Raw genomic sequence first — 25,976 nt, forward strand, 5'->3', positions numbered from 1 at the left:
CGTGGGCACCCCCGGCCTTAACCCCCCTCCGCTCTGGTGCCGAGCGTCATCGAGGGCAGTGGCAGTGCTCGTGGATGTGTCTGAAGGGTCATCCACCGAGTAACACAAATAAAATCTGCTCGGTGGTAAAATATTATTCGATATTTTGCTGTTTGTGTGTACTACTACAGGTGTTTACCTGGACTAAAAGATGCGACTGTGGGGTTTTCACCAGAACAGCAACAGATCCTGCTGGCAGATTAGATGATTTGTATCCCTTTAATCAAGGGCTTCAATGCCTAATTACATGGTAAATTAACATTATAGTGTTTTAAGTATCTTAATTATATATACCTTGGCAATTCTTGCCTAACGTGCACGCTATTGTTTAAAAAAACCCCAACCCCGTAAGTACCACAGCTCGGCTGCATGTGGTTTTCTCTCCCTGCACTGCACCGGTGAGTCTTTCAGCACAGCGATCTTCCAGAGTTAATCCACATTTAGTGTTTGCATTTAAAAATCAGCCCATCGTTTGTGTAGTAAATCTACATAGCAGGTGTTAATTGAGTGCTAATTTATTTAAATTCCTCCTGATGAAAGTGATTAAGAGAGGAAGTGTGTCCCCAATTGTTGGAGAGGTTATTTGCTTTTTTAAGTTTTAAAAAAAAAAAAAAAAAAGGAGTCTGTAGTTTGCACAGAGAGTTAGGCACTTAAAAAAAGGTAACTGTAGCATGATCATTTGCCCTGTAGGAAGCTGTGAGCATGTTAAAGGTCAGACTCTGTGCTCAGACAGGCTCCCTGGCTTCCCATCCACTTCAATGAGGGTGCAATATGCTTGTTTCAGAACTAAAGTTGGCTGCAAGGCATCAATTTAAGGACAGCTTTATGCACTTAAAAGGCTGGACACAATTAGGACGACTTGTGGGAAAGAGAAGGAACAGCAAAACCTGAGATCTGGAAGGTAGGAAAAAAATTGAAAGAACTAGAAGCTGAACTGATAAAGGCAGAGGAATAAATCTCATAGCCTGTGCTAGGGTAACTTAATAGTACTCTGACCAGCACTGCGAGGTGTTAGAAACCAGCTTTTCTGTACTGCTTCAGTTTACTTTCTATGAATGGTGACCCATTGCGTCTGATCGGGTTCTCCTAGTTGCTTGAGTCATACAGCAAAAAATATCTAGGAAAAAAGTTAATAATCTTTTGCTTATTTATTAAGGAGTCTTAAAAGCTACCTACAAGACCTGGTAGTATCCTTAGTGCCGGAAGCCTCTTCTTTTGCTTGGATTAAGTTCCTTTCATAAATTATATAATCAGTATAGATTTTGTTCTGCTTTTTTAAGGCTATTGAGAAGGACACTGTAAGATGCAGATATAAAGGGCTCAGAAAGGAGTAGCTGGTAGTGACAGTCTTCCAGAATTGGATTTTCTAGCTTTTGTGGAGTGGCTGTTGCTAAGCAATAATTTGGAGAAGTATGAGCACAAAGACTTCATTCATTTTGTAGTTATTCCCAGTAATAGCTTTGTTCTGTCATCACTGTCTTTGTTGGTATTTCTTTTTGTCTTTGGTAATACAGTTGCAACCACATCTGCTACATGAGAGAGTTATATGGCTAAATCTGTCTAACAAGACAGTTATTGTACAGCTAGTCATTAGAGATGATTGCTTAGTTTGAGGTAACGGCAACATTTACAATGTTGGGTCCCATTCATAATGATGTTTCAAAGCACATGCCAATAGGACTGTGGGCTTTAAAGATATTTAAATGCTCATAGATGTATATATCTAGAAATTTTAATGGTTTTCTCTCTGTATTTTGAGATGTGTAAATACATTCCAAAATCTGGTTCAGCATTGTTGTCAATCGAAAGCAGTCTGCAGCTCTATACACTAGTTAATGTTTTATATAACCCGAATTTTTAACAGCTATTACATAGCTGATTTTGGTGGTATGTTATATCCCTTCACGCAGGACATCAGATACTGCATTTCAAACTAACCAGAACTTTAAAAATAAAAACGCAACCACAGCTCACTGGTACTGCTGCAAGCAATAAACTTTACAAGTAGTCATCCTAAGCAGCAAGTATCATCTAAAAGAGCTTCCCCACAGATGGCTTGTTAGAAATGCCAAAATACAGGCTTCCTGCTGCCTTTGAGAAATCTGGAGAGAGGGTGGAAAACTAGTCCTGTTCTAAAAGGACAGCTAGCAAATGTGTCCTACTGTCCCAATTCCTTCCAAGAGGTAATTATGCCAGAGGTTTTATAATAGGCTTTCATTTTTGCTCGGCAGACAGTTTGCCCTTGTTTAAAACAATCATCAGGTAAAAATTACAAGCAATGCAATGTTGATCTGCGTTAGATGCTCCCAAGCAAACAGCCTTATTTCTAGGTGTTTGGACCTGGGGTAGTAGAGCGTTCATTGACTTGAATATGGTGCTGCATTCACATGCTTGGCTTGCGATGTTTGAAGGCAACGAGCACACACACAGCTTCATCGCAGGCTGCAAGCAAGCCCTCAGCAGCTTTGCAGTGCTGCAGTTTCCTAAAGTCCGTACAAGTTAGCCTCAGCCAGGGTTTCGATTCTGCAGTGGGGTCTGCTTAGGATCCCAGCTGATTTCCCTGGAGCAAGCCTGGACTTCGTGGAAGGGCTTGAAGCTAAACTGAGAGCCTGCGATCTGCAGGTTATTGAAGCAAAGCCATTTTTACACAGTGATTTAGAAAAAAAAATTCCTGTGCATGGAGAAATCTATATTGAAATATGATCTCTCCTGTAGTGAATTTGGAGGAGGGGGTTCAGAATTGTTAAAATAACCAGTTTAGTTAAAGTGGCTGAGTACATCCAAAAATAATAACACAGAGAGTGCTTTCTGTCACGGACAGCCATTTACACACGATGTAATAATATCACTGCAATGCAACGCTGGCATTCAGCTGAGAGAGGAGACACACCTCTGCCTCATAGCTCTCGCCTTCACAAGCAGGACTGAGGAAACTCTTCTGTAATGCTGGGCTTGGATCTCTCAACTGTGACCATTTGAGGTCTCTGTTGTGCCTATAAACACCTGAGAAATACTACAAAAATCTGGGATGGAATTGCTGAGATGTATGTTCTACCTAGTTTTGTTTCTCTGGAACAATTTAAACCAGGGTAACTAATAATTCAATAAGTACATAACTACTTGAGAGCTGCACTTGGGACAGAAATTGGATTGAGTCTTGTTATAAGATGGAACACTTTATTCTTGGGGGAAAATCTCCATCTCCTGAGTAGGGAGTGTTCCTACTGTGGCGTGGGACAGTTTTCATTCTATCCAGTGGGTCACTGGTTCAGTACTTTTCCTCCACAGAGTGTTTTGCAGGTATTATCTGCACCGTGCTTAAAGGATCTTGAGTTTTATTGCTGTCTTTCAGAATGGGAAACAGAAACATGGGGTGATGCCACTTGGCCAAGGCTACAGAGGGAGGTGGAGGTAACAGAACTGTACCTTGAAATTTCCCAGGTACTGTGATCTTTGCCTCATGCTCTGCTGTGGAGCCAAAGGTCTTCTAGAGGCTAATTATTTGGGGGGATGCTTTGAAGTAACTTACAAATAGGCACTTCTGAAAATGCTATTAAACCTGAGCTTTTAGCTAGCTACATTCTTTGTCAAATCGAGTCTGTGGTGTTCTGTAGCTGGGCTGGTGTTACACGTTCCCATTGTCATGTAGGCAAACGGCTCAGGTTACTGCATGTGCATGTTTCCCTCCTAGGGTATGGGGCACAGGAGCTTTGCAGTTGTATTGCTGGGGTCACTAGAAAGTTCATCCCTTAAGTATTCTATAAAACTAACGCAGGGATATGATTTTTCTCTTTGTCTTACCGCAGAGGTGAAGCCTGAGGTGAATTCTCATAAGCTCCATGAAAATCTTCAGCTTCGCTCTTGGAATTCATCTGGCCGAAGTTCGTGGCTTCCGCTTGACTGCCCAGCCCTGGGGTCTCTGTGCCGTAGGATGGCAGGCCAGCCGCATCTCGGTCCTTGGCTCCTGTTTGGCTGCTCCTAGGGAAGGTGGGTTTCTTCATAGTGACTTGCACAGCTGGCCTGTGGGCAGCACCTGCAAAGCTTTCCAGCTCTTTTGCTCCTGGAAGTAGAATTGTCCACAAGTCAGGTAGAAAGCAGTGGTGGTTCACCAGTACAGCATACTGCAGTAACAGGGGAAGGGAAACTGGTATGTCTGCAGGTGGATGAGAGTTCAAGCTGCCTGGCCTCTGCATCGACCAAAACCTGCACAGCTGCATTAGCCAAACCTGACTTCTCACCAGGGCTGGTGAGCTTTGGTTTACAGGCAAGGTGCTGTTCTGTTTGGAGATGGCTTTCAGCACAAGCCAGACAAGTCCTGTTACAATAAACAAGGTATAGATACAGCCAATGTGTTGGGCTAAGCTGGAATCCCTGAAGGGATGAAGCTCGGGGATGAGACTCCTCTGTGAGAGGGAACATCATCTCCACCTTGTCATCCTTGACCTAGGAAGAAGAGGGGCCAAAAGCAGAAACACAGAACAACTTGTATCCAGCTTTGAGAGGTACCCAAGCAGACTGCATTTTGGGGGCATTTCTCTTCTCTTGAGCCTACAAAAGTGTTTGCATCTGGCTTCTGCTTGGCAAATATCTGCGACTCTGCCTGATGTTGAGCAGCAGCAAATTCTCTTGTGCTTAGTTGCTCAGCTCAGAAATCCACGTGCTTACCTAGGGAAACAGAGAGACGTGCACTGGATGCCGCAGATCCAAATTCATTTTCAGCAACACATTTAAATATTCCAGAGTCTTCTGGAAAAGCTTCTGTAATAACCAGGGTGCAGACTTCCTCTGAAAGAACAAATTCAGGCATGCTGTTGCACCATAAAAGCCAAATGTTAACTTGTAGGAATTGGGAATTGGTCCTTGCAGAAGGACTGCTACTTAGTAATGGGCCTTGGCAGCAATAAAGTGTGAAAAAGTGATGTAAAGGGCATACAAAGTCAAGGGACTCAGAAGGAGCAAAGTTGAAGGAAGAATCTTTCTTCCTGTGACTTACTTTCTTTCTTCTGAGACTTTATGAAACAAGGCACAAATTTTTTGCTAAATTCTGTCTTCTTTTGCACAAGTTACCCCAGAAAAGATTGTAGGTTAGAATAGTTAGTATGTTTTCCCTTAATATACAGGGTACTCTTCATTAACTGAATGTAAAAGGGACATTACCTTTTTCTTTGTGTTGTGAAAAAAATCAGGGCCTTTCAGGTGCTTGTGTCAAAACTAAGAATTTGAAAGCTTTTAACGTGACACTGAAAGCTATCTTCTGGTTAACTTTTGAACATTACTGTTTTATCTTGGATGAGCTAGGAAAACCTAAGTGTGGGGTAATTAACCGACGAGATGTCTAACAAAAAATGTGCTGTGTACTTACCAGGAACTGCTGATGAACAAGCCTCTGCTCAAAATAAGAGAGAAAAAAATTAAATGGTTATAATGCCAGAATGGAAGAAAAACCTTCAGCCCTCACTCCCTTTCCCACCTCAGTTCTCACCCCGGTTACAAAGGGACCATATCCCTTACTGTCCATCAAGAGGAATTCCATCCGGATAGGGGAAGCTCATGTTTGGCTGGGGAACCTGATGGTGCAAACACCTCTTCACTGAGATGATACAGAAAGAGTTCCACTGACTTTGGAGTTAGTTGCTGTGAATTTGGCCCACTTGGAGCTATGACCTCATGCCTGAGAATATTATAAGTTGTTTAAAATGTGCTTGTATTTTAATTTTTTTTTTCCTGAGTTGATCAGTAGTTATAATATATGGTGACAATGCCTCCATGGCTCAGTAGTACTTTCATTAATAACTAACAGCACAGGAATTTCCTCGCATCGTGCCTGATCTGCTCACGCGTTGCCAGAGGAAGCACAGGCTCTGTACGGCAGTCTGTGACTTCAGGTCATTTGATACTTGTAAACTTAACTCTGCCTCCATGAACATGTACAATCTCCTAATTTTTACAGCAGTTCTTGTTCCTGTCTTATCACTGTCCCAATAAAATTACTGTACATCAGACATAGCAATACCTACTTTTTCGTAGTATTCGGAAATCGGCAGAATCTATTATCTGATCATATTCTCTGTACCAGTGAACCTGTAAGGTGGGTGTAGCGCGAATGCGACATTCAAATACCACTAATTGACCCTTCGTAGCTCTTATGTTTTGTAGACCCTGGAGGAGGAAAAATTGGTGTTAAATGGCTGACATAAGTATTTCCCTGTTGAAGTAATTATTATGGAATGGTACACCCTTCAGTGAAGAAGATGATCTCATGCTCATATTTTTGTTTTACTTACAATAGTTAATTTAATTCTAAATGCATTTGCAGTGGGTTGTGAGTGGAGGTTTTTTCACCTGTAGACCAGTGCTTGTTAAAAGGCTTTAGCTTGCTTATGCATTTAAAGAAAGAGACAAATGCAGGAAAAACATCTATTCCAGTGGATACACCATAATAAGGGAGGTTACTATGAGAGGTTTCCACTTCAGCCTCCTTTGTAGGAAATAAATGAGATGAATTCATGTAAGTGGTTCTGTCTGTCTGTGTCGTTTACCAATTGAGATGTTAGTTTGATAGCATCACTAATGAAGCATGCTGGCTTTTTTGAATTGTCAATGAACCAACGTTCCAGCCTCAAAATACCTTCAGGTGGAGCAAGAAGATTCAAGATCTAATGCTAGTAGTTGCAGAACAAGCTAGGTCATTCAGACAACGTGTGCTCTTTACCTTTGTAAACACAGGTGTGCTTCCGTAGGCAGACCCGGTCAGGCTCGCTGAGGGACTCTGCATCTATATAGCAAAGAAAAGTGATTTCTATAGGTTGAATTTCTCATATGCAGAAACCCAGCTGTGTTGCTGGCATTTTACTTTGAAACAGAAGGAGACATCAGAGTGTTTTATCTGTTGTTCATGTGCCAGCCTAATAAATATCCTGTGAAGAGTCTCCATTCAAGTGCTCCAAGAGGAAATGCCTCCCTGGACTGTGAACACCAAGTTAGTGGAAAGAGGAGCTGATAACCAGTAACTGTTGCTAGTCTTAGAGCTGTAAGTTAATTAGTTGCCCACATCTTGTAGTCTCTATGTAAAGATCAGTGTTGCTTGCCAGTAATTGTCCCCTTCTACAGAGATCCCTACCTGGTTTAGTTGACTCCAGGTCTAGCTCTTCTTGGCTTGTGTGGTGTATGTGGTAACTACAATGAGGCGGAATGTAGAGAAATGAGCAGGAACTTTGGTACTCTGTCCTGATATTCTCCTTTAAAGCTCAGCTGATGCAGAGATTACAATGAGGTCTCTGATGCAGCAAGAAAGGCAGTTTTAAGATGATCAAATATTTGCAGTGCAAGATGTGTCCTTGTTCCATGGTGGAGTGTTCATGTGCACTCATTTCCACCTCATTTAGCTTTTGAACTATGTGTCTTGCACATAAATGTGCAACTGAAGTGCTTGGGTTTGTTTTGCTGTGACACCAGTCTTTTTTATAGTCTGCCTTTTCTCTGAAATAACTCAAGTTATCAGCTCTTTCCCTCCCAGCCTCAGTTAAGATGTGAGTCTGTCTCTAGATAGTCTGACTTCCCCAGCTCTTGACCAAGTATGTGCTCTAAACCAACTACCTGTTCTGAAGTGAATCTTTAAGGTAGGCTGACAAATGACTAAGCTGCGTGGCAGTCCCTTGAGCATTTCCAGCCCTGTCACCTGCTCCATCAATTCTTAGCAATTCTGGCTAGGAAATGTTCCAAGCCAGAAAGCCCTTTTCCAGAGCTTAGGGTCCAGATCTTCATATTCATGATGACCCTTGCCTCTTAGTCACTTGCTGAAGATGAGCTTGAGCTGTTCCTTGCAAAGTATTTCTAGAATACTATAAATAATAATTTTAGAAATGTGTAGCCTACTCTATGAGGGTCAATAGGTAACAGCTGAATTAAAGTGGTGTAACTGGTGAACTGAATGGCTGCTAGAGACTTCATTGGCTGAGGAACCAGTGGTCAGCAAAACACTGGTGGCTTTCCACTGTTTCTAGGAATGGGGGGAAAAATAAACAGGGCAGGATGGAGACAGAGACTTTAGGAGGCTGAGTACACTTGACCCAACAATGTTGGCACTTACTATGACATTCCTCTGGTCCTGCCAGGATGCTGAGACTTGCAAGGAGGCTTAGCCTTTGGATTTACCCTATGAACCTGGAGAGACAAACATAAATCAGTGTGTGTTTAGAACTATCTCCTTTTCCTTACAACACAGTGATGGCTCCATTTTGTAAACTGAGCATATGCTGGTTGGAGAGCAAGTGATATGTGCCAGAGAAAATAGAAGCATCCTTAGTATTTGAGAGTAGGCTCCGGTCACCTCCAGAGCATGGAGACATTTAACCAAGGTTATTGATATGAATCTTAGCAGAAGACCCAAGTCACCCATGAAACCTGGCTCCATGGTGGAGTTAGGGTTTTTCTGCATTTGGATGGAAGAGTCTAAAGGAAACCCTTGTTACTTTAGCTGAAGTGAAAATGGTACCTCATAAACCAGCTGCCAGATCCTTCTCACATAAGGACTATAGCATACTGGATTGACACAAAAAAGTAGTTACCAATAGCTTATTAGCTCATGGTGGTAATAAAAGGTTTACAGATTTCATCTTTGTTTCCCTTTTACTATGGCAAGAGAGATTTTTCTTGGTGGAGTACTGCAGGCTAACAGTCTTGCTTCTCCTGGGCCCAGCTGCATCAAGTAAAAATGCTGGTCTTGACAAACGACTTGCAGCAGCAGCAGTGCTGTTGTCATATGCTCTGCTTCTGGAGCCAACATCTGGACTGAGAGACGGCAGCATGTGTGAGATCTGGAGACAGCGCTCCTGCATCTGTCTGCTTTGAGCTACAGCTGTGGGGAAGGAATTTAGCCTGGTTAAAAAAAAAAGGAGAAGGCATGGAAGTAACTGAATTGACTTCCTGCTGGCTGTAGGAGCAATATATGTCCTCTGCTGCTCTGTTTGGTGTGATGCAGTACTCCTGAGTTGCTAAAGGGTGCCCTGGGATTTGCGTTCCCCATCCATTAAGCCAGCTGTTCACCCTCTCCCATTCTTAGCACCTGCGGCATCAAATTCAGAGCTTTATTCTACATTGTCTGGTAGCTGATGTTGCCATGTACTTCCAAGTCCTATGTTTGTGCCTGTATGTGTCTGTGGTCATGCAAACAGTTCCTTAAGGTATTGGCAGATGGTTACAAAGCTGTTGTTTCTTGTTTAGTGATCAGTTGCTAAGGCCGCTGTAACTGTCCCCTTGTGAGCTCCTCGCCTGTTGAACCACTGCCTTTGTGGCAGTATTGCTTTGTGCTTGCAGCCTGCTAGGAACCAGATATGAGTGGTCTGGTAGGTAAGAAGTCTCTCCTTAAGGTTACAGTTGTTTCTCTGCACCCCAGCATTGCTTGAGGTCAGACAAATGTGTGTTTCTTCAGGGTCTGGATCCTACGCTTGATGCTCCTGGTTCCATATGGTATTGTTTGGTACTTACAAACTTACAAATGTTATTTATAACATGGTAGGTAGAGTAACTTCAAATCTGGGGTCTTCTAGCTGACTGTCACCCTGTCTTGGAGTGACATTTGTAGAGATACAGATAGGTGCATGGCATAGAGATATGGAGGCACCTCAAGAGACTAGGATATAGTTACTTCGAACAAGTCAGCAGGCTACAAAAGCACCCATCTCATCAAATAAAATCAGTATATGCATCTGAGCTCTTCAGAGGCTTTGCTTAGCCGTTTGGTCCAAATAATTTATTTGAGATCTCCTCTCTCTCTCCTGCTTTCTGTCACTCTCCAAAACAGTCATAACTGCTTACAGTGAAGGATATTTTGCAGTCTAGTTGGATTTGACTGGTGTAGCCACGTGACGACCGCAGGCAGCCACGTGAGACAATGGGCTGCTGTAAGGCAGTCGGACATCTCTGATGAGAACGTGTCACTGTGTCTCTCATCCAAACCTGCAGTATGTTACCCTTGGCCCTGATCCAGCAAAGCGGTTACGCATGTACTTGGACCACCCATGGCCTTCATATTTCTATCTGTTGCTCTTGAGTTATAAGTATCTCTCAAGCAGTTCCAGGATGGCTCCTGTCCAAGGTTGTGTCACACGACCATCAACAGGGCTCTGCCGTGATGCAAGGACTGCTGGATAATCCCAAGCCATTGCATGTGGGAGGAGGGCCTGGGAAGCCAACGTTATTGAGTTGCCCCGGGCTCCTGCCACAAACCAGTCCTGGCTGTACTCCACCACACATCCCTGGGATGCTGTTTGCATTGCCTCCTTGCAATCTATCAGGTAATGGTCAGTATAGTTGGTTTTCAGGACCTGTGAAATAGGCTGATTGTTTTTTTCTGATTTTCTCCCAAAGAAAAAGGGTGGTGAAAAATCAGACACGTGCAGATTGTGAAAGGAGTTCCTGTGCTGACATACCTGCTTTAACGGTCACCTCACACAACTGAAACAGCATTAACAAAACTGCATTGTAGAACCTATGCCCCCCTTTCTTCTGTACAATAATAGACTTAATTCTCCTGTAGAGATGACATCACTCTTGGTTGTTCCACTCTATCTCCAAGACCATGATCGGTCTAGAATTAGGCAAGACATGCAAAGAAACAGAAGGCACAGATGTGCCCCTTAGCAAGAGTAAGTAAAGAGGTCAGAGGTGGGACTGTGCCAGGCTGTGGTTTAACACTGAAGCACAGTGAGCTACTCCAGGGAGCTTGCTCAGGAAGGTTAGACACACCTTTTCTGGAGCGAGAAGCAAGATCTTGGAGAGAGGTTGGTCTACTGAACTGAACAAGAACAGCTTCTGACAAGTTTCCAGCCATAATAAAACAGGCACTGAACTTTAGCACCAAGCAAGAATAACACTAGCTTATGAATTTGTGCTCAAGACAGTTACTCAGTTGCATGGCATTAGTTCCTCAATGCGATGATTACTGCTAAGACCTTCTGACACGGCAGAGGCCATGGCCAAAGGTGATGGCTGTCAAAGTTGCAAGTGAAACTGGACTAATGCCATGTAACACACCAAGGAGTCAGTGTTTGCACTGTAAATACAGGAAGTTATATATGTGATGCTGCAGCTGCCAGTGCTCGAGGAAGGCTAGGCTAATCTCTTGCCAAAGCAGATCTCACTAGTTCAGTTGAGAGGAGACCCCATCATTGGGAAATCTGTTTGTGCTTGGCTGCTGTAGGTTTCTACTGTTTAAAGCAGAAGCCATCCTTGAAATCCACATTGCTTGCAGCACCCTGGTTTGCAGACAAAGTCATCCTTCACATGCATGGTTTATGATAGATGCTCTGCTCTCATCTCGTCCTTCCATTTCACAATTTGCTTCTCATGAGTGTGTTGGATGCTTTCACTGTTAATACTGGATTTGGACAAGGAAGAGTTCATGGGAATAGATAAAAGGCTTATAAGGTTCATCACCAGAACAGTCACTGTTTTAGTCTGAATTTCCTGGTTTTGTTTGAGACCTAATGATGTTGGGACTTAGGATATTTAATAAACCAGGAGACTTTCAGGTGTGACAAACTTGGTGGCAGGTGCTGCTTTAAAAGGCAGAGTGAACATAGAAGAGTAAATGTACTGAGAGTGTTTGGACTCTAGCTGCAACACTGACCAGCCCTGCTACTGCTAATTGGTTTCGCATGATTGAAACAGTGGGCTTATATGCAAGTGCAAAGCTGTCTTGTGTATGAGGGTGTATGTGGCTGTCCAGCTTAGTAGTAAAAAATGAGAGGATGTCATTCAGCTTCCAAGAAAACCCTGGAAGGTCACTCTGAGATAGCTGGTTTCTCTCTGACGTGTCTCCTTTTCTTTGAGATATGAGTGATTGCTCCAGGCTTCTTTAACTGTCTGTTTTCAGACTCCTGAGATCCTGTTCCTGAGTCCTGCCGAGCTCCAAGTGTGACGTGCCCCTCTGTCCGTGTTTGCCTTGCTAAGCACAGAGGCTTTCTACAGCAGCTCAGCGGAAATGTTGGCACTGTACAGCTTACGCCCTTGAAAGAATATATAGCCGAGGTTTTACCTTGGTGAGTCATTCTAGCAGTCCTAGTGTCTCATGTAAATGTCAACCTTTACTTAGTGTAATTCTAGATCTTTGTGAAGAGGACAGAATTAGACTCAGCCAAATGAAGAGTCCAAAGACCTTTGCAACCTAACACCAGAATGATTACAAGGTACATGCAGATCATGCTGTTGACACAAACCATAATGACGACATTCTAGCATTACCTGAATAGTTGACATGGCTGCAGAATTATGCTATATGCAACACTAGGACAAATTTAACACAGGGTTAGGAAAGTATTAAAGCTGCATGGAGCCCTTTTGCCAGACGTTTAGATAATGGAAAACCCATTAAATCTGTTTTAGGAAAAAAATGAGCATCTGCTGGATCTGAAATACACTGCATTGTAAAGAGTGTATGTAGAGGGGAGGAGAACATTTTAAAATTTACACTTAGAAGTAAGGCAGACCTAGACTGCATCATCATATTAATGTACCAGCATGTCTTTCATTTAGAAAGCGGGCTCAAATAGATGTACAGGGTAACAACCTTCAGTCAATTTGGAAGTGATGCATTTTGCAAGCCATCTGCATGTACCTGATGGTGTTACTCATTTTCAGAGAGGTGTTCAAGCTTCGAGAGTGTATGCTAGACACTTGGCTATCTTGTGGCACTACCCTGTATGGCTTAACAGTGATATGAACACAGGACTGCAAAGAATGAGGCTTTCCCAAAGGCAGTGGGCTGGAGAAAGCTCTTTCTGGAGCTGTATTTCCTCTGTGCCATATGGCTAAATTGGGAAATCATCACCACTTGAGTAGTGAGCTTTCTAGTTGTGAGTTACTTGGTGATGTGAATATGTGATTTGAAAGCGGCTTCTCTGTTGCTCCTGGGGTGTGAATAACAAGACTTCCGTAGGAAGTGAGAAAAGAGTGATTTTATTTGTTTCTCTTCCCACACACCAAGAATCCTGAGATGACCGGTTAGATTGCAGGGAAATTTGTGAGAGTATAAAATTGTGGAATGATTTCTTAAAATGACTGCTCTTTGGTGGAGGAGAAGGGCAGCTTTGCATTGGCTAAGATATTCCAAAAATAAGCAAATAGCTGAAAGAGGTTATTGTAGCCATTGATAAAGTATTTACAGAAACTGCAGAATCCTGATTAGATTTGAAGCTTGCTGAGAGTCTTTCTAAATTGTAGAAATGCAGCTGAACACTGAGTACGTTTCAAAGACCAATTTTTTGTAGCATATTTTCAGAACATGTAGCACTGAAGTGCACTATTTCAAAGTCTCATTTTCTGTGCATTATGTTTTTCATGCCTCCCCCCAAGCAAGTAGGATATTAGGTTCGCATCTCAAAAATTGTGTATGGCAATCCTGTGGGCACCTCCATACATGCTGTTCAGGAAGGGCAGAAAGGTGTGCTGGCTTTCAAGGACAGGTTCCCTCTGGGATTAGCAAAGACTTTCAAGCATGGAGAAGAGCACAACTGCTGAAATGCATGTACTGTGCTCCATGCTTGAAAGTCTTTGCTAGGATGAGTTTGTCCATTGTACAGAGCAGACTGTCGCAAGGAAAAGAACATCAGCAATCTAAATGTAATGGCATTTGGGCAACAGTAGCCTTAATATAGGAAAAAGTACAGTAGGGAGCTTTGATTTTGGAATTAGTTAAGGCATGTCTCTGATGAGATGGTGAGCATTTGCAAACACACCCTGCATATGGCTCACGTTGCCGTGAAGTTTGTGGGATGTTTGGTGTCCGTGGGCAGCGTGCAGGGGTGCGCGTACTCAGAGTGTTATTGCTCGTGGTACACGTCCCACTCCAAGTGCAGTGTGAAGAGATGGGCTCTCAATATCTCTCCCTTCAAATCACCTTTTGATGGCCTCGAAGGTCCCTTGGATGAGAGCAGAGGTCCCTCGTGGCGTGGCTCTAGGGCCGCCTAGCGGGGTGTGCTCCGTGTGGCCCCAGCAGCCCTGCGGGACCCGCTGTGAGTCGGGCTGTTCATCCAGTGGCTGGGAATGGCTCGCAAACTGGGGCTGAGAGTAAATTAATTTTATCCCTTGTATTACATGCCTCTTCGGAGTACAGCTGTTTCTCAGGGCTGGAAAATCCTGGCTTTCTCTCCCCTTATTTGGGTAACAGCTGAACTGCCGACAGATATTGGACACTTGAGTCAAACTGGAGTTCCTAGAACCAAGTGACTGAATCCCTTTTTAAGCACCGACATTAAAAGACGCCTAGAGCTTATTTTAAGAGATGCTAAGCTTCCACTTGAAATCATGAGGCTCCATACTTGTTAAAGTAAGTAGATTCATGTCAAACAAAGATCCTGGTGATTTGCTTCCTTTCTTCCCTATAAAAAAAACCCAACCCTGCCCCGCTTCTTTGCATGCCAGAGCATTACAGGAATGTGGAAGGATTTTGAGCCCAGACTGCCTGACACATGAAGACTGCAGATCCTGGTGAGTGTAAGTGCGTGAAGACTCTGGTGCCCATGGCTGTAACCTGCAGGGTACATGCAGATGTGAGTAAAGATGATAATATTTGTGGAGTCCCTGGGCATCCTGATGCATCCGCCTGCTCTCTGCTGCCTGTGCTGTGTGTACCTTTGGCATTCACATTGCAGAGGCACATCCCAGTGGCTGCGTTTGGTGGAGGTTGGGGGTCCTTTATGCGGACCCTAAGGACAAGTGTTTAGTGCCAGGGAAAGAAAGGTATTTCAAGAACCTGGAAACTGCTTTTTCTGCTGTTAGGATGCAATGTAGTAGCAAAGCTAGGGCAAGTTATTTCCTGAAAGCTCTGGGGAAACACCCACAGGCCTGCTGTTTCATGGATTACTGTTTCCTAAGAGCTCTGCGTTGTCAGTGCGTGGATCGAGAACTGATGCACTGGGGCAGTGCTGGGCTGCTCTGGTCTCATACAAATCTGTGAGCCATCTGAGCTATCGCTTCCCCTCCTTGTAGCCACGCAGTGCCAGGAGCCAGCGGCTCCTCCTGCCTGCACGAGCCCAGCTGCGCATGAGGAGGGGATGAATCAAATTCCAGGACTCCCTTTCACTGCTGCCTGCTGGAGGATGCTTTCCCTGTTTCCCCATGGATACCTGCAGTGAATAATGAAGCAGAGCCTCAGCCCTCATACATAAACCAACCCACAGTCTTTTTTTTTTTTTAAGTAGAAAATATCACGGTACGCTATTCAGCCAGCAAGTAAGTTAACCTCTCCACCCTAGAATACAATGATGACTCTCCTGTGAGTCATAAGGAGGATTAAGTTAACGGGGCCAAAGAAGAAAAAGAGCAGTCTAGCCAGCTTGATATTTCATGTGGGGCACACCTTCCAAGGAGGTGGCTATGTCATTCCAGCAGGCTTAGGAGAAGATCAGAACTGTGTGGTCAGTGCATGTAACTGTGCGTGACTCATGGGTTTGCTATCCAGTGCTCCAACGATGACTTGCTGTCTCTGCTGTCGGTGGCTGTACTGTTACGTTTGCACTTTCTGCAGAATGCAGCATGTTCTGATCTTCAGTGTCCCCAAACCAGACCTGTTACATGTGTCCCTCCTTCTTCGTGAAGAAGGAATTTTTGTGAATAGCACTGTGTGAATTATGACTGATACATCATCCAGCGTAGCACAGGATGTCTTTACTACATTAGTAATTACCAAGATGGAGAAAGAGCCTTTTTTGTCCCAGAGCCTCTTGCTTTTACTCAGCTGTTTTAAATTGTTTTGAATAGGAATAAAGAGAAAGTATATCCTCAGGTGGGAACGCATTCAAATGGGATGTCTGTAGACTGATAGCAGTAGCTAGATTGCACTCAGAAGCAAATAGGAATCTGGGGTAGCTTTTGCAGAGCCTGCATACTATTCTTCTCTGAAGTGCTACACAAAGCAGCATGTGCCTGCTGTAGCTTCTGTCTTCTCCTGTCACACAGGCGTGCCCTGGGTGCTTATTCCACAGCATATCCTGCCTGGTAGTCTGGCACTTCTGCTGTATAAACCTGATGTCATCAAAGCTGGTGGATCCAGAGATGAACCAAAGCTCCTGAGCCTGCCTGCCCTCTTGTCCCACTGCACGTGAGGCCCCTGAGCTGCCCGTGCTCTTGCTGTGCAACGGAGAAGGCTGCAGTGAAAACGGAGGTGAGCGACTGGGTTTCATGTACCTTGTCTGATCTCTAGTGCCATGAGAGCTGCTTCCAGCCGGGAAGGGGCAGGGGAGCCCGTGCACAGGAATAGCAGCACATAATCCTGCAGGCTACCTGTCGCTGCACTTTATCACTTTGCATCTGTGCCCACAGTGAATTCTAGCCTAAAAATCTTGTCCTGGTTCAGGTCCGCCAGCACCGCTCACGCCAGGCACACGTTCATACGGAGCTGCTGCTGGGGGCTGTGCCGCTGCCCGCTCTGCCCCCGCTGCAGCGTGTGCCAAGCCACCGACACTCGGGACGGGCAGTGCCAGCGCTACCACGAGTGGAGCAAGACTAGTGGGTGAGATTTGAACTTGTACAATTAAAGAAGAAATCCAGGATCCCCCCTGGAGGCTATTTGCTTGAGGGGAGGGTTATTTAAAACTCTTGTCTCCAGTTTCACTGACATGCCGGGAGATGTTTTTAGCTCACTCGCCTCCTGACGGAGGAGCGTCTGTCTGAGCTGCTGAGGAGAGCTCTCCCATGTCCCCATCTCCGTGGTGCGAGGATCTGACCAGAGGTGCCTTCCCTGGGGCGGCAGGCCAGCACCATGACATTCCCCCAGGAGCTGTGGGGTTTGCGGTGGGCACATGAACCGCAGGGGCGGCTGCTGCTCATCAGAGATGGGTGAAACCAGCTCCCTCTGCACCGCTGCGTGCAGTGCCGTGGGGTGGGCAGGCCTGGGAGCTGGGAGGTGAGCATCCCCTTGGCCACCTCCTGCTCAGGTTGGGGCAAGGGGTCTTCCCTCTTCTGCTGCCTGAGCTGCAGAGTTATATCAAGTGACTTACTTTAAAACGATGCTAGAGTAGGATGTTAGTGCTGCGTGGTGCGAGCGTAGCAGTGAGGGAGCAGGGGGATGCAGCTGGTGCTGATGCCAACATGGGGAGGGGATTTTCAGTCATTTTGGTCTTGCATGGCTCTTGCAGAGGCTGGAGGGCTACCGTGCAGTGGGGTAGAGCTCTCTTAAATACTTGCTCTCAGTCCTATGTCTAGGGCAGGCCCTATCTCTGATCTCTTCACCAGAGAAGCTGGGGCGGCTGTTGACATCTGAAAGAGAGTCTGAGTCTATGCCAACAGCTCTGGTTCTACCAGCGGGGCTCATGGGAATTATCCAAAACTGCTGGGACCCAGAGTGCATCATATAACCGAGTCTGGAAGACCTGCAGTGGTCAGAGTACTGTCATCCCATTGCACATGCTGCAGTATCACCACGAAGCTCAAAACAGGGACCTACCTGTTGCACTGTAAAACATGGTAAAAAAACTATTCCAGCCTCAGAGCTTTTACACAGAGCAGAAATCATGCATGCAAAGTGCAAATAATCAGAATATCCCTGAACACTGTAGTTTAGAGGCATGTTTGTAGAGCTAAGGCATAGACTATGAAGCAGTTAAAGGTGCCAATTCCCCAAACTGTCATTATTCAAGTTGCATAAATTAAGCTGTCAGTGCACAGTCAAAGGAAGCTTTTTATAGGGAAATAATTTTACAAAACCCAAGCCATTTCATAGAATATTGAGCTGGCAAAAAGTGTTGCATAAAATTAAATAACTTGCACGTATGTTTCTTGAATGAAAAATATACGTACACCTGGTCTAACGGTTATTTTCTGTCTCTAGGAAGCAGCAAGACTGGACTGTTTAAGCTCTCACAAACACCTCTTATGACAGTGACATGTGCCATACCCTGTGTCCAAGGAGGAGGAAAGGTTAGTTTAAATGAATAGCCGTGGCATTTGGGCTTCCACAAAGTACCGTGCGTCTGCTTTATGCTGAGCAGTGAACTCTTCATTGTTGGGGAGCCCACGCGCAGGCTGACAGTGGGCTGTACAGCCGAAACCCCACCAGGAAATATGATCGGTCTAATTTTAACTACATGGACAGCATTTGATATGGAAACAGGTGGTGTCATACAAATCTGCGGGCCTGTCAAGCAACCCGAGTGCATCACTAAAGCAAATATGTTCATTTCCACCCAAAGGCAATCTAGAAAGCCAGGCCTGATTTTAGCTTGCACTTGACTCAATATAAATCAGTGCTGTAGCTTTGTAACCATAGGTGTGCAGTGCCCAAACTCTTAGATTTTAATGCCATTTCATTAGAAAAGTGAGGCATGACTTATTTTTCTTGTCCTGTACTGCATTTCACACTAGTACATACCTGTTTCTGTTTTCACCTGGAAGAAAGGTCATACTCTCTCTGTTCCCCTCTTGTGAAAAGGTTTCCTACAATGAAAAGTCTATCTAATGAAAGCCATCAGTGGTCTGAGCCTAAGCTACTGGTGGTCTCTTGCTCTACTAGATGTCATGCTAATTGCTCAAGAGTATATCTAGGCAGTGATCTCAATGGGTGCTTGGATTGCCATCTTTTTTGGCAGCTGAGACACCAACTTCCTAGGTGGAAAAACCCTAAAAATACAGCAGGGCTTGAATTTTCTGTCTGCTAGAGACTAACAGAGATAGCATGTCTGCAAAACTCCAGCTCAATTGTCTCATAAGCAAACTGTATTGCTTAATTACTGGAAAGTCTCAGGAAAACAAAAATGCCTAATCTAGTGCGTACCCAGCTGTTCTAGAAACACTTCACCTGCCAGCGTTCAGCATCAAACATGGCAGTGTCTGGGTGACTGCGAACTGCAGCTAGTGCTGCAGCTGGAGCCTGCAGCAGCCGTGGCCTGCAGCAAGGGGTTGTCCCATCAGCCGTAGCCTTTGGAAATTAGGAAATGATAATATGAAGACATGTGTGCAGTGCAAGGTACAGGAGAGCCAGGCCTTTGCCTCTGCCTGCCCTTCCTGCCAAAAAAATGCTTCTGTTTAGAGAACTAGTCAGTAAATGCATGTAAAATGTTATAGGTAAAATAAGCAAAAGAAGTAGAGGTGAGTTACAGTTCTTGTTAACAGTATTTGTGGTAAGTGAACAAAGTTCATCCCTCAGGCAGTGAAGATGCACCACTGAATTTTCTTGCTACCTTTTGCAACAACAGCTAGGAATTTCTCTAGGAGATAGCACAGTGTTATGGACAAAACTCTTGAATACCCCAAATGTATTAATTAATACAACTGAAAAGCAAAATATGAAAAGGAAGAGTTGATATTCAGGCAACAGAGGGCATAAAGTTCCTTTCAAGAGGCAGGTCCTGCCTCAGGTTTGCCTCACTCCCTGGTCTGCCGAGGAAATGCTTGATCCTCAACTGTTTTTTCATTTGGAGCTGGGAGGCCGCAAAGTCCCATCCACACCTGGTCCTTGTTTTCACTACACTCTGGATTAGGCCTACAGATAATGTGCAAGGTGTTTATTGTGCCATAGGGCCGGGGCTGTGGGTCCTGCGCTGCTGGGATAGGAGAAGAGGTTGCTGCCCCAGCTCTGCCCATTCCTTGAGGCTACCCTCTGCTGCTGCCCTGTTGCAGGGGACGAAACAGGGTGTCCTGCCTCCTTGGCTGCTGCAGAGGAATATCCAGGTAATGTGTGTCTGTGGCACATGATGGTAGCTTTGAGTTAGTTTGCTGGACAGTGTACTTCTGTGGCTGCAAATGATGTGCTGTTAGAGAATCAGAGCAGTCTGTGCTGCTGAAAGTTGGAGCAGCATGAAAGACTAAATCCAAATCCCACGCCTGTGGTTCTGGTTACCTCCATTACATACAGTTCCCAGTGCTATGAAAAGACTCACTGAGAAGATGCATTATACCTTCTGGCCAGTTTCTTCCCTGTAGCATCTCTATCCCTTCTCTTTTCTTTTTAACCTGCCTCTGAGCCATGTTTAGGAGGAGGCTGTGGAGCCCAGCTGATGCTCTGCTGCACAACTGAGCCTGCATCTCAGCTGAGTGTCTTGTGGACCGTTTGCCTCTTTTCTCAGCCCAAGACACCAAATGAAGTATTGATGGATTGGCTGCTTGCAAAGTACCTCATTAATGAAGCGAGATGTTCAAGAGGGCAGAGCTCAGCATGGCTTCACCCCTTGCACATGTGCTGTGGAGCCAGCATGCCCTCTGGTTGGCAGTGGAGTCCTCTCTTGCTTTGGAAACCGAAGTCTTCCTGGGTTTTCTGGGTGCAAGGGTAAGAGATGCTCATGCAGGCAGGAGGACTGAGCCAAGCATACTGTGGGGTTGGAGCTCCTGGTTTGCCAGGATGCTTGAATAGCCACCCTTAAAGAGCCTACAGGTAAGAGCAGAGCTCAGTGTGCCAGAAAGGGGAATGCTGCCACCTGAAATCAAAAAATCATTTCCCTGCCTCTCCTCCCCACCCCCTGAAAAGCCCTCATGTAACCTAAGAACATGATTAGTATGCTAGAAATTAAAGTGTTACTCACCTCTCTAAGCCATCAGTTTGGTTTTGGGGCTCTTGCTGCCAGCAGCTTGAGAAAGCGCTGAGACTTGAAGTGGAAAGTCTCCTCTCCACCAACTCCCCTCCGAGGACTGAAGGCTGTCTGGGGTGGTGGGTTACATTTCTAATGTTCAGATCCCTGCTTGTGAGTGATGGCATGGCGGGAATGTCAGCTGTATGGGAATAAACTGCAGCAATTTATGCTCTCCAGCCTGTTTGAAAGTCAACAGAGCAGCACCATTAGCTGGAACAAAACAGGTCCACTGTTGTGAGATACAACAGTGGCCAGATCTGTAGCTGCTTATTATTTATCATGCTAGTAGTCCTGAGTGCTGGAAAGATGCCAGCTCAGGTCAATTGTGACTCTCAGCATTGAAAGAGAGCCAAGAAAGAGAAGCGTAGCAAAACTTCATTAGAAGCAGGACTCTTATACGGATCTGGAATGTAAAGAATTTCCTATTCACTTGGGATATAAAGAAAACCTGAGCTTCTCCTCTCTCCCCAAATGCTGAGGAATGCAGGGGTATAGCTTGGGTTCGGTGGAGCCAGCGTACGTCTTGCTGACTTGAACAGTTTCACATTAGCATCCTCCAGACTTAGTAGAAGAGCTGTGTAAAGCTTGTGGGAGCCGAAGTAATGTCCTGATGATGGCAGAAGCACAGTGCCATTATGCGCTTGAATTTCAAGCAAGGTGCATTATTCAGTGAGGTACCGTGTAGGGGAGAAGCTGGAGCGAGGGCATTTTTGAAGTGCAGGGTTGTGTCTGTGCCCAGTGTCAGTGCAGCAAGTGCTTGTGCTCCAAAACGCTAGTTACCAGCTCATTTGAAGGAATTGCTTTGCGTAGATGCATAAGAGGTAGAAAGAGAGATCGCCAAGCAAAGCTGTCCATTGCTCTGAAAGTGTCTACACACAGATTGAATCTTGTCTTCTACCATAGCAGTGCACTTCCACAGCTGAAGGCTGAAGGGGTGTTAGACCATTCGGTCTTCGCATTGTCAGCCTTCAATTTTGTGACCATGAAAATAACCCAGCTGCTTTGCAAAGCCCTGCCCAGCAGTCTAAGGTATGCTGAATTAGTTACCTTTTGTGGGATTCTGGAGGTCTTGCCCAGATTCCCAGTTTGAAAATATGACTTGCAGTTGGGTTTCCTGCAAGCACAATCTCCTAAATTTTTCCAGTTACCTGCCTGCTTCATTCATGCTGAGTCCCAGGAGCTGTGCGAAAGGGTATACGTTACTTTTGGCTAAAGCATCTCTCCTGGCACTGTTATTAATGGCTGTATCATTTTTATGTGTCGCTGCAAATTGTATCGAGGCCATCTGGGCCCAAGGATGGGTGGATCCTGCCTCCAGCATGAACTGTGGGGTAGGGATGCTCTGGGAGCTGCACCTGCTTGCACCAGCTTCCTTTGGCTGTCTTCTGCCTCTCCGGTTCTCGTCTGTGCTTGAAGACCTCTGAGGAAGGGGTCTTGAACTCCAGGAGCACTGCTCTCCCCTCCTGCGGACACAAAACTCTGCTGCAAGTCAATGGGATTTACTTGGATCCTCTAGCTAGACAACCTAGCCCAAGGAATTTAAACTATTACTCATCTCTTGATGGCGTAATTATCAGATGAACTTTTGACGCTGGCTTGAATGCAGGGGTGGTGGGAAGAGACTGGCTATTCCAGCCATCTTAAACCCTTCCCAAAATGGAAAAGCAGCTGGCGCAAAGGCCACAAATGCTGGGGCTCTTCTTCCTGAAGTGCTTTGTCAGGAGCCTCTGAAGTGACATTTCAATTTATCCCACATCAAACTCTGAGGCAGATGAGCAGTGATTTTTCCTTTTTTTAATTTTTATGTTTCCAAAAGGGATTTCTGAATGGAGGAATGTAGGTAACAAATGGTCTTGGCATGAAAATGAATGGACCTGCCCTGTGGAGAAACTAGGTATCTTCACTGGCAAATTGGTGTTTAGGGTAGTTTTGACAGTAAGAATTTAATTAATTCTTATGGTTGGATTCAGAGTTCAGGCAGAAACTTCTCACTTCTGCAAGGAAATCCAGCACATCTTCCCACTCTTGTGTGAAGAAGCCGAGCGTAAGCTGGCATTCATGTCGCAAGGGAGCTTGGGATAGGGAGGGATCTTGGCAGTGCTATGAATTTCAGGAGAGAGAGGAGCTCCAGGTAGCCTGGCAGGCCCCAGCTGGTCTTTCCCAAAGAGTGATTTACCTCTGGCAGTCAGAGGCTGGTGGAGGCTACCTGCTGGAATGGAGGGTGCTGAGCAGAGAGATGTGCAAGGACAGTCTTCTGCATCTGCCCACAGTGATGTTTGAAGGTGGTGGTGCCCATTGCTGGTAATAGTCAGGGCTCTTCCTCCAAGAGATCTTCAGCGAAGTGCAAGGAACGCGATTGCAAGTTAAAAGTAATCATCTGTGAACAGAGAAGGAGAGACTTGGGGAGGTTTAAGTCACAGAGAGGTGTCATTGCCCGAAGGTGTCACAGCCTGCCTGTGGTCCAAAGGCAGTAGAGGGGCTGTGAGTGTGTGTGCTGGGAGGCTCCCCGAGCCCTCCCTCCTCTCTTCTTACCACTGTGGTCTCCAAGTGGGTGGTAAATGCTGATAGACTCAGCCAAGCTTGGCTGATTATGCATAGTCAAACCTGTCTGAAACTGGACTCACTAGTAGACTCAGCCAAGTCTGACTGATTAAACTTAACCAAGACTGTCTGAGACCAGTAATTGTTGGGCTGCCTCCATCTTTGACAGTACGCTGCTCCAAATGCAAGTTTGGATTGGTATGGTTCCTCTGGCTTCAGAGGAGCGACGCAGGTTTATGTGAGGGCTGCGCTTGGACAACAGGACATACTTGACCTTTCTCCTGCCATTGCTAGTTGTTCCACTGAAGATTTGATGTTCTCACTGAGCCAGACAGATCAGTGGTTTTAGCCTAGATGCTTATCATAGGTATCTTGGTGTAAATTCAGATTATCTCTGATGATATTATGCAATTACTCTTCTAAATGGCACATATTTGCAGACTTCAAGGGGATTGAGCAAGTGTGTGGAAAAGGATTGCAGATGAGCGTGAGTAATTTGGAACTCTGTTATTACGTAACAGAAGTGGCATTGCTGGCAGATGTCCTCAATCATCTGTGGGTATTAACTTCTGAAAGAAACTTAGCAGAGGTGCCTGCTTGCTCTCCACATGCTGAATCCCAGGAACAGCATTTTAATGGGGAGACTGACTAGCCTCAAATTCACTCACAGTGTTGCAATAGGGACGTTACTATATGATGCCTTGAGGCATGCACTTATTGGATGATCTTACAGCTTTGCTTTCTGGCAGCATTCCCTTGGGTTTAACTTCAGACATTTTGACATATCTAATATATTTTCCACTGTAAGTTAAACCTGTGCCAGTCTGGGCTATACAGACTTATCTATAGGCAATTTGAGGAGTGGTGAACATTGCTGGATGTTTACCAGTCCTGGGTAGGACACTTACCCCGATATCTATAGAGACAGTGTACTGATGTGCCCCCAAGCTGGGTCCTAACAAACCTTTGCAGGCTGCATTATGATATAGCTCCAGAAAATATGTCAAAATTCTATGTGAGTTTCCTCCATGGATGTTTTTTTCAGGCTAGAGCTGCAATATTTCCAGGGAGGGATGTTTTATCCTGGCCCTTCCCTAAGCAACCGACTTGCTAAAGCAGAAAAGATTGCGTTCATCATAAGCTCTCATTCCGCTTCCCATCACGACAGTGGTTCTTACAATTAGCTTTTCCCTTTGGTGTTTAGGAGACAGAGTCATGTTTTTAAGGTAGAGAAAATGGCTAAAAGCAGAGACTTTTCCTTTTGGCGTGCCTCAGCCAGAGATGGTCAGAACAAATGCAGCATGTGGATTGCCTGCACTTTGCTCCCGCTGCCCAGGCTTTCTGTTTTTAGCTCTGGCAGAAGCTCCCTCTACATATTCAGGATGCCATCCCAACAGCTGCAACTCTCTTGATGGCCACACAAGCACCTCTGGCCCTCGAGTTTCCAGGTTTCAATGCCCATAAGCAAGGACATTTAAAAATTACATTGCCTGTGCTCTGCCAGAAATACTCTATCTGCCTTCTACTGTATGGCACGGCACCTTTTATCAGCATTTAGTGACTGGTATGGGTAGGAAGAGGCACAGTATCTGGTGTGAAACCTGTTTTCTGGCTGGACAGCAGGCTTAAGTGCTTAAGGCAGAGCACAACTGTCAGTATGAATAACTCTCCGGAAGGACAGTGGAAATGATTCTCATACAAAGCAGCTGAATTGGGCTGCAGCAAAATAATATCCTCCCTTGTCAAAGTCAAACCAGTATCTTGGGAGCTGCCGCCTCTGTGTCAGATCTGGACGCAAACGGAGCATCTTGAAAAGGCAGTTGGGCAAGTGGTTGTGTCTGCAGTCCCTCAGGTCACTGGCTGCAATGGTCTCGGGTCCCTGTCCCCACATCGAGCAGACGTGTCCCAGCGCTCAGCCTTGCTGCTGGGCCAGCCGCATTGTCACAGGGCAGCACCTTCCCTGCCAGGACAGCCGGGACCTGCTTCCCCAAGGATTTGTCACCTCCTGCCCCGCTGAGGGGGTCCTGAAAGTGGGGGGTGGCTCGGCTGGAGGATGCGAGGAGGAGGGTGGCTGAGGAAGGCTCCAGGGGCGGTGGTGTGGGAAGGTGGGTCTCAACAGCGGGAAGGGTGGGGGGTCGTGAGCCTCTGGTGGTGCCTTTGGTGGAGGAGCTGGGTGAGAGCAGGCTGGGTTTCTGTCTGGGTTTGATATACGGAGCTGGTTTTGCATGCCCTAAATAGTAAAGAAGTTTTTAGGAAAAGCGCTTGGTGCTGTTCTCCTCGGGACTGCTGGGTTTATGAGTTCCAGGAGTCATGCTCCTGGCTGAGGAGCTAAAAGTGACTAACTAAGCTAAAAGCTAAAAGTACTTTCAACCCTAAAAGTAAGTGGCTATCTCTGGTTTTATCCTGCTCTTTGCTTCTAGAAGGGCATTGTGTCTAATTTCATGCGGCATTAAGGATTGTGTCAGCAAGGATTTGCTTGTGATATTTCCCATGTCAATAAATCTTGTCTAAAACCCCGTTTATCCCTAAGCTGCCACAGGAGACCCTCAGGCATCTGAAGGATTTTCATTTATGCCAGATATTAATTTATCGAGTAATTTTCTTTTGTTATGCTATTACTTGATTTGCCTGTGCTTGCCTGCCAATACCCAGCAAACGGCAGATGGCACCAGCACTCTGTGCCTGTTCAGGCAAAATACAAATAACTTCAGCAGAACATCTTACAACGTGTAACTGAGCGGGTGAAATATCACTGAGCATTTAAGCTGTAAAATTAAGGCCATAGCAGAGTGGTTTTTTGTTATTATTTTTTAATAGAAGCAACTTCATAGGCAG

General features: G+C 45.3%; 2 long non-coding RNA genes across 3 annotated transcripts in view; both read left to right on the top strand.

Annotated features, from left to right (window-relative positions):
- Positions 1–677: 677 nt before the first annotated feature.
- On the top strand, positions 678–6,039 carry LOC138682394 (uncharacterized). Of its 2 annotated transcripts, none has more exons than XR_011322500.1 (4): positions 678–940; positions 3,392–3,480; positions 3,846–4,026; positions 5,405–6,039. It is a non-coding gene; the product is annotated as an uncharacterized lncRNA (long non-coding RNA). The 2 variants fall into 2 exon arrangements; XR_011322501.1 differs by lacking the exon at positions 678–940 and adding an exon at positions 1,066–3,083.
- A 9,729-nt stretch (positions 6,040–15,768) lies between these two features.
- LOC138682414 (uncharacterized) overlaps positions 15,769–25,976 on the top strand; it is a 31,624-nt gene continuing 21,416 nt past the window's right edge. Inside the window, exons 1-3 of the long non-coding RNA XR_011322517.1 lie at positions 15,769–16,201; positions 17,272–17,502; positions 17,867–17,955. This is a non-coding gene — a long non-coding RNA (uncharacterized lncRNA). The remainder of the gene's footprint in view (positions 16,202–17,271; positions 17,503–17,866; positions 17,956–25,976) is intronic.

This window comes from Haliaeetus albicilla, chromosome 27 (assembly GCF_947461875.1).
Source record: "Haliaeetus albicilla chromosome 27, bHalAlb1.1, whole genome shotgun sequence".
Lineage (NCBI taxonomy): Eukaryota > Metazoa > Chordata > Aves > Accipitriformes > Accipitridae > Haliaeetus > Haliaeetus albicilla.